The following is an 8,075-nucleotide window of genomic DNA, read 5'->3' as shown; positions in this document are numbered from 1 at the left end:
CCTCCCCTTACCCCACTCTCTGCCACCAGATACTCTTGAGTATCATCCTTGACCATGGGGAAGCGAAGCCAACGTATCAGGGTACGACTTCAGTTATGTAGACTGTCACTCTTGGAGTAGAGGTTACGTGTTAGAGAAGGCCGCACACACTCATGCCTGCCCGGCCCGCACACCGACAGGGCAGACACAGACGGAGAACACTCTGGGGCGCGGTGTTCTAGAACTGAGTGTGCTGGGAAAGAAGCAGGATCCTGCTACAACCTGGCTGTATGGGAAACACGTTTCGGTAGACAAGTGAGCGGCACCCCGTGAGTGCTGGGCACCATACCAGGGACCTTCAGTGCTCTGGAAATGTGGGGCAGTTCCCTCACTTTTGTAAGAAGATCAGGCCCTGTTCTGTAGAGAAATGGCCAGTGGAAATCTGAAAGGAAGCGTGTGGGATGGTCAGGTATTTGTGGCCAACAAGAACTTTGGGCCGGAGCTTGGCAGCTACGCTGACTAGCTCGGCACGTGAAGACCAGCGCATCGTGTAGCCCCCCTGGACCGGACGGAGGCTGCCCAGGCCTTCCTGGGGCGGGTGCTGCTGAAGTTCTTTGCCTTTTTCTGAACCCAGGGCTGGATGGCGTGGGGCATTGTCATCCATTTGGCTGGCTTGTCCCCGTAATGTCCTCTTCCCGCTGGCTTCACTCCCCGGTGCACCCCATCGCTTTGCACCCCAGCCTGGCTTAGTGAGTGTCCAGACCTGAGGTCGTGGTGGCTTGTATCCTCCCAGGCTGGCAAAGTGACACGCAGAGATTTCAGCTTGTCTCGCTCCTGAACTCAGTCAGCCAGTCCTGACACTAACAGAGTTGTAGACATTTTAACTTCATCTGGGAACGTCAGTTCTTATTTTCTGGCCCTGTTCCTGCCTCGTCCTGGGCGGTGGTGGCCAGCTGGACCGCCCACAAGAGGGGCCAGCCTGCGTACTTCCCCTCCTTGCTGCAGGGTGTGGTGTGTGCTTCCTCAAATGCATGACGCCATCTGGTGTTCTGGGGGTCCCCCCAAACTCATGCAGCAGCCCACCTGTATCCAACATACAAGCCACCCCTCTCCACAGAGACGTGGATGTCCAACCCTAATTTCTCACATATGGTTCTTTCTCAAGGCCTGTTTCTTCTGTCTCCTGGCAGGCTTGCAAATGCCCCAGGACTAAAAATCTACCTCTTATTTGGAGGGCAGAGAAAGACCCAAGAAAGGACAGGCCACTCAGTCTGGTAATGAACAGTTCATTAAGGGAAACTTACGAAGTGTGTCTGGGTGACTGCAAGAGGACAGGGATCTGAGCACCACTGGCAGGCGCCGAAGATGGACATGGGTCGTGGGTACTGGTACCTGAACGCTACCAAGTACAGGGAACTACGTGCTGACAGATCAGGAACCAGCACTTCCCGGGCGGCGGCGGAAGGGTGCTGGCTTCTCAGAGCGAACGTTAAGATCAGTCTGTAAGAGGGGCTTGCACCAGCAATCTTGTTCTGGCCCGGGGCCAGCAGCAGCATGTTATGGAACAGTCTCCCCTCAAGCACTTTTCTGTCTTGCGTGGTCCCCACTTGATAAAAACATTGGGATTTAGAATGTAGAGCTGACTCTGACCCTCTTAACCTGGACAAAAAGAACGGCCTCAACCCTAGTGCAAGTTGAAGAGGACTTAAAGAGTCCTCACGTTACTTCCCTAAAGTTATATCTGACTAGGTAGCATATCGACTGGTTTCCTCTGTGGCTAGCTTGTTAGTGACACTAGTGAGCCAAGTTATGCTTCGTGTAATGGGGGTTGGCTGAGCTGCTAGTGCTGGGATAGTACATAAACCTTCCTGCTGAGAAATAAGCTCAAGACTTAAGGGGATAGCTTGGCTGTAAAAATATGAAGGAAGACCCCCCCCCAAAAAAACCCCCAGAATTGTTATCTGGAGGGCGGGTCCCTTGTAGTCCAGGCTTCCCCCACTAGGTGAGAGTCCTAGGAGCCCACCTGCATCAGCATACCAGCTGGCGTTGTTGAGAGAGGCTGCATTCAGCATCAGTGAATTGTTTTTGAAGACTCAACATGGTTGCCCATTTCCCATGGGTGATTTACCAGTGCACGTGCCCACCCTGTGCTGAGGCGTCAGCTGTTTTCAACCAAAAACAGCAGGACCCCCATGCCCCACCCTCCCTATTCGCCTGATGTCACCCCGAGCGACTTTGTTTCCCTAGATGAAAAAAGTCCTCACAGGGAACCATTTTGCTGATGGGGACGAGGCGAAAGGAAAAAGGGCAGGAGCATGAAAAGGCATCCAAGTCCACGAGTTCACAAACTGTTTTGCGCAGTGGGAAGAAGTCCCGATAGGTGTACTGCGTTACACGCAAAGTACTTTCAAGGTGACTGAAGTTTAAGTATGGAAGAATAAGTACACTTTCATAAATTCTGTTTTTGGGTCCCCCCTCTTACATGCCCATGAAGTCACTAACGTGACCGACATTACTTTGACGTGACAGGAGGTGAGACACCCAGGGGAAACGGCGATCCTCAGTCGTCAGCTGAGGCTTTAAGTCCCTGGTGCCCACGTGACGCACAGACGTGAGGCAGAGTTGGCCCTCCCTCTGTCATCTGTGTTTGCTCCGTTCCAGGTTAGCCCACCGCTGTCCCACGCCCCAGTCCTTGCTCGCACTGCTGTTGGGCTGTTCACGGTCCGCGGGGGGCCTGGCGTTGTTGGAGGCTGGCTCTGCCCTGGCGAGGATTTTATCGTACCGATGAAGCTGGCTTTTTTAGGGGGACGGGGAAAAGATGGCAATCCATAATAGAAGGGGCCAGCTTGGTTGGAAAAAAGGCTTTCTCTTAGGGCATTAAGCCGCCGTCTGCAACCTCAGTTTGAGCAGAGTTGCTTTCCTGGGGTCTGAAGAGGCTTGAGGGGAGGCTGGGAAGCCAGCACATACCCGGCTGGCTCCCTGGCACCACCCCAGGTCTCCGTGGTCCCTCCGGTGGGCCGCCTCTGGCTGGGGCCGCGCTCCCTGGGACAACGCAGAGGAGGTGAGGCCCCGGGGGCCTGGGAGGGGAGCCGAGCGCCGCCTGGCCGGGGTTTCCGGGCGTGCCGGCCCTTCGTTGTAGGGCTTCTAGTCCGACACAGCTGCTCTTCTAATCGGCGTCCCCTTCCCTGGGCCGAGGCCCGGCCCCGAGCCCCAGATGCCGTGGGGTGTGCGAAGTGCCCCCCCAGGCCAGAACCTGCTGCTCCTTCGTGACCACCCTGTCTCGTTCACTTGCAGCTCAAGCCTCGCCCCCCTTTCCCTCCTACTGGCACGATGTCCGCGTGCCGCTTCCCTGGAAGATCTGTTCCCTTGTGAGGATTGAGGTCTGACCATCTTGTAGGGTGCCCGGGGGCTCCGGGTTGGGGCGTGGAGACCACAGCGTTCGACTTCCACAGTCCGCCGCTATGAGCCCCCAGGGCCACCAGGTGGTGCCAGAGGACACCCCGCAGCCCGCGCTCAGGCTGGAAACCAGGCAAGGCTGGGCGCTCTGGGGCCCCTGAGGGTTCGGCGGGGCCCCTCGCCTCTGCCCGCCCGGCGTTGCTCTTGCCCCGTCTTCCTTCAGAGCCACCTTGGCCCTGAGCTACCTCCGCATGACCTCCACGCCAAGCTCACCTACCTCCTCAGACAGAGGGGCTTCCGTGCCTGGGGGATCGCCCCTCCCTCCCGGGCCACCCTCTGCCCCCCGGGGTAGCGGTCGGGCATCCAGAGGATAAAACTTCCTTCACACGGTTCTGTATCTCATGACGTGACTCATGTTGTCTCGGGGACAAGGTTTTGCCTCTGAGACTTTTATTTGCTGTATAACCGGGAATGTCACTTGGGAACCACACTTTAAAACCCTACCTTGGTTGAGGCAAAAGAAAAATTTACCTAATAGTTGACATGGTGCCAAGCGACCCAATGCAAAAAGCCTAACGTGACAGATGGTTCACGAGGCAGCAGTTCCCACCTTCTAATTTGGTTCTAGGCCTTTGAGTGTTCAACGTACAGAAACTATAAAACCCTGATTTCAGAGGATACCCAGCAATTACCGTTCGTGAGCCTAACAGTCTCGAGCTTTTACTGAAAGCTACTTTACACACATAAAGCCTTGGTAACATACCCAGTGGCCCACAACCCCATTTCCATCGTTAGGGTCCCAGGGCGGCCTTCTCTCCAGAGGCCCCTGCTGGGGCTGACTCATCCTGGACCGGGTGCGGGAGGAGGCCGAGAGCTGCCGCACCGGCTGGGCGCGGGGCGCGGCCCTGGAGTGAGCACCTTGCTCGTTGGCAAGATCCGTGGGGAGGATCCTGACTGCATCACGCCCACCCACGCTGTGGTGCCTTCACCTGAAGTGTCCCCCGCCGTGGCTGAGCCCGGCAATGCCGCCCTGTCCCTCGGTGGGCAGGGAATACGGACCAGGCCTAGTGCGTTGGTGACGAGGCCCTCTGACGTCCTCTGCACGCTCAGGCTGACCACGCCAACCAGCACGCCCGGGGACTTTGCAGGCAGGCAGGTGCTGCCTGACTCCTCGGCTCCTCCCTCCTTTAAGTCCTCTAGGAAGTAACTGGGTGCAGGACCACATCAAGTCTATTGTGGAAATATCTCGAGAGATTCATCCCCGGTTGGATGATCACGTGCTGCAGGATGGTAAGGCTTTGTCATAATGAGGTCACCAAAAACCAGGAGACACACAGCTTGGTCCTGTTGGGTTAGTGGTGGCTGGAACATCGGAAGCTGCCTTCCTCGGACGACCAAAGAAGGTTCTGGACTGCTCTCTCCACATCACCAGTATCATCCAGTGAGGGATGACTCTCTTCCTTCCTCTCTCCAGCATTGCTGCATCTGCCGGGCTTGGAGGACGAGGATGCCATGTCCACAGAGAAATTTCTCCCCAATTCCCCAAGCTCTCCTAGGTGACAGCCTTGGTTCCCACGCCAACCCCCACCCCCTGCAGCTGTCTGGGAGCTTCCCATGATAATGGGGTACATCAGTCCGAGCTCCGTTTGGCCTTGACGAGCCCTAGGCTCACAGCCGCGAGATAATGACTGAATTCAATAGTTTCTTTTTCCTTCCTCCTATAAAACAGCCCCTCCTTCCCTGGGACCCCGGAGTCGGGCCCTTCGTGGCACGGCTTCCTCCCCGCTTGCTAATTTCCTCAATGAACTTCTTGTCTCTGCTCGCTGCCTCCTCATGGTTATCTGAGCAACACCATTCTTACACTAGGTCCTTAAGGAAAATTACTTATCAACATGGGCTCCCAATGAAGATCCAAGAAGGATCGCGTTTTGTGTTGTGCTTTAGATTTACTGGGTAGGCGGAAAGGGCGCAGCGGGGTCGGACGTCTGTACAGAGGCTGTGCGTGGTTCTCAGCGTTTCTACAACTTTGTAGTGCAAGCTGATCAGGCGGTGGGGGGCGGGGCATTGGGTGCTGGGCAATGGGAGTGTCCACTGATTCCAGGAAGTGGGGACTTTGGGTGGCTTTGGTCAAAGGCAAGGCCTTCCCCAAGAGAACAGTCTCTACCGTCTTGGACAGGTTCCCTAAATTTAGTTTCTAAGGCATTCTCCCTCGGTCTCTCTCTCACTTTGGGAAATCCCTCTCCCTCTTGAGTTTGGCGCTTCCTGTAAACTCTAGCTCAAAGTCCTCGTGTCCTCATGTTGTACCTGCCGACAGGAGCTTAGGCCACGAGGACACGGCTCAGATTCAGACACTTAGGTGGGATACTGTCCAGCCGCATTTAGCTCGGCTGGCAGATGCTGAAAGAGAAACACATTTGTCCTGTTGATGCCACTGCGACGTGTATTCCCAGGGAGTGGCATGGATGACTACCCCTGACCATAACCACCTTGTTGCTGATGCTGTTCTTGAATGACTTGTGACCACACTCAGGAAATTGATGGAGACTTGAAATCTCAGTCCCTGGTTGATGGTCGTAGAAAAGTATGGTTAGTTGTAGAAAAACACTTCTCTCCCCGACTCCCACCACTGGCCACTGCACGGTCATTCTCATACACCCGTGTCTCCTCCAGCAACCAGATGTTTTCTCAGGACATAAGTTAGACGTCCCTAATGCCCGATTCCTACTGATCCCCCAAATCCTCACCCATGCTGGCAGGACCAGATAGGAAAAGGGGACCTGCAGTATTTGGGACAGGTGGGACATGGGAGACTTCTGCCCACAAAGACAGACTGTTAGGTGGGCTGACCCAGTGTCCTGCAGTGTCCCAGACAAAGCACAGGGGCCCGTGAAAAGTGGGTGAGGCCAAGTGAGGGGTGCTGTCAGGTGTGGGGTTTTGGGACCTGGGCGGGAGGCCCACTCATGGGGGTTGGAGCTTCAGAGGCCTCCGCAGAGCCAGAGAGGAGAGAAGGCAGCCATGGCCGTGGCCTCTGCTCTGTTGGTGACGGGCCCGGCCGTACGTAACGGGCGAATCATTGGATAGAGGCCCCATGGCCACCATGGAAGTTGGCAACTTCATGATGTGTTCCCGTGAGGTTTTGTCTCAGCGTTGAACACGGTCCAGTGAGAGTTTTGAGGGCTCAGGTGGGATGGGAGGAGTTCAGAAAGTTTCCATAGAAGTTGGTGCCATTTTTCATTTTTCTAAATGTCTTCGAGCTTCGACCCTCTTTCACGGGAGGTTGTTGCCTCTTGCAGTTTGGCTTCAAACCGAAGGAATAGCTCGCGTGTTCGTCTCTCTCCCTGAAAGGGGCGCCCGTGGCCGAGTGCTCCCCGGGGGCTTGGAAGGCCTCCCTGAGCTGCATTCCTGCTCTCTGCAGGGAAGGGGAGCACTTGTCTGCTCGGCCTGGGAACTCTCTGATCGCGATACACCTTCCTGTGAGGGATGCCAGAGAATGAGACCTGTTATGTTTGCTCACTTCGGAAGAGATTAGAGCCCTACCAAGCCCACATGTGTATCTCTTGCAGGAAATTAACATCCTTTTGATTTTCTTCCCTCTTTAATTCCTTTACTGGTCCTGGGCCCCAGACAAGGATGCGCAGGTCCCTGCAGATCAATGGAGCACAGTGGTAGCTCCGTACTTGTCATTAATTTGTTCTGGACCTCGTGACGAGTGCCGAGACCGATGAGTACAGAGTAAATTTTTCCCATAAGAAATAATGTAATTAGAAATAATTCGTGAAAGTTCCCTAGAACTTTTACATTATACTGGACTAATATTAAGTAATAAGGCTGTTTTGTAATACAGAACCTTAAAAATAAACAGAGGTGGGTGGAAAAGTTAATTACATAAAAATAAAATGTAACTTCACTTTACCTGTACTGACAGGAGCTCCTGGCGTAGTGGGATGGCGGCGAGGCGGAGGCGGAGGCGGAGGCAGAGGAGGGCGCTTAACTGTGGGAAGAGGCGTCCTCTTCCGAGGCAACTTCACGGGGGCTTCTTCTGTTTCCTTTCTTCGGCTTCATTGATCACGGCTGGGAGACTCAGATTTAGGGAGTTTCACTAAAAACCTATCAGAGAAACTTGCTGCTGTCTGTCTCAAAACGTTTCTGAAGTGTGACGTTGTTCATTAAACAGGTCCACATCTCCACTCGCTAGAGCTTTGTCTGGGGGGTACTTTCCCACAAAGCTTTGAACTTCAGCCCCTTTACCGCCCATTTCTTTTTTCGGCGAAGCAGACACTTCTCCTTTCCCTCCTCCTCACCTGTAGAAACTTCCTCCACCATGATCTGCCTCGCTGCTGCTTTTGAAGTTCCTGCAGCCCCTCAGGGCTGAGCTCTGCTCCCTCCTCCACTAAGTCTCTGACATCCTCATCACCGACCTCCAGCCCCATGGACTTGCCCGGAGACACAACGTGCTCCCCTGCGAGGGTCACCCTCAAAGCCTTCAAAGTCCCTGGGAGTTACAGCTCCTGGCCACAGTCTCTCCCAGGCGGAGTTCACGGTCTGGTAAGGGACTTGGCGCCAGGCCTCATCTGTGAGGGCAGCAGCGGAGGATATTACAGCGGTCCTTCCGGAACTGAGTGGCACCTGTGTCTCAGAGGTTACTTCAGAACGCCTCTGGGAAAGGACCCTGGCACAGGGTGTTCTGAAGTCGGACACGA

The sequence above is a fragment of the Furipterus horrens genome, unplaced genomic scaffold (assembly GCF_987537825.1).
Source record: "Furipterus horrens unplaced genomic scaffold, mFurHor1.1.pri manual_scaffold_2, whole genome shotgun sequence".
Taxonomy (NCBI): domain Eukaryota; kingdom Metazoa; phylum Chordata; class Mammalia; order Chiroptera; family Furipteridae; genus Furipterus; species Furipterus horrens.
Note: the sequence above shows the minus strand (reverse complement) of the source record.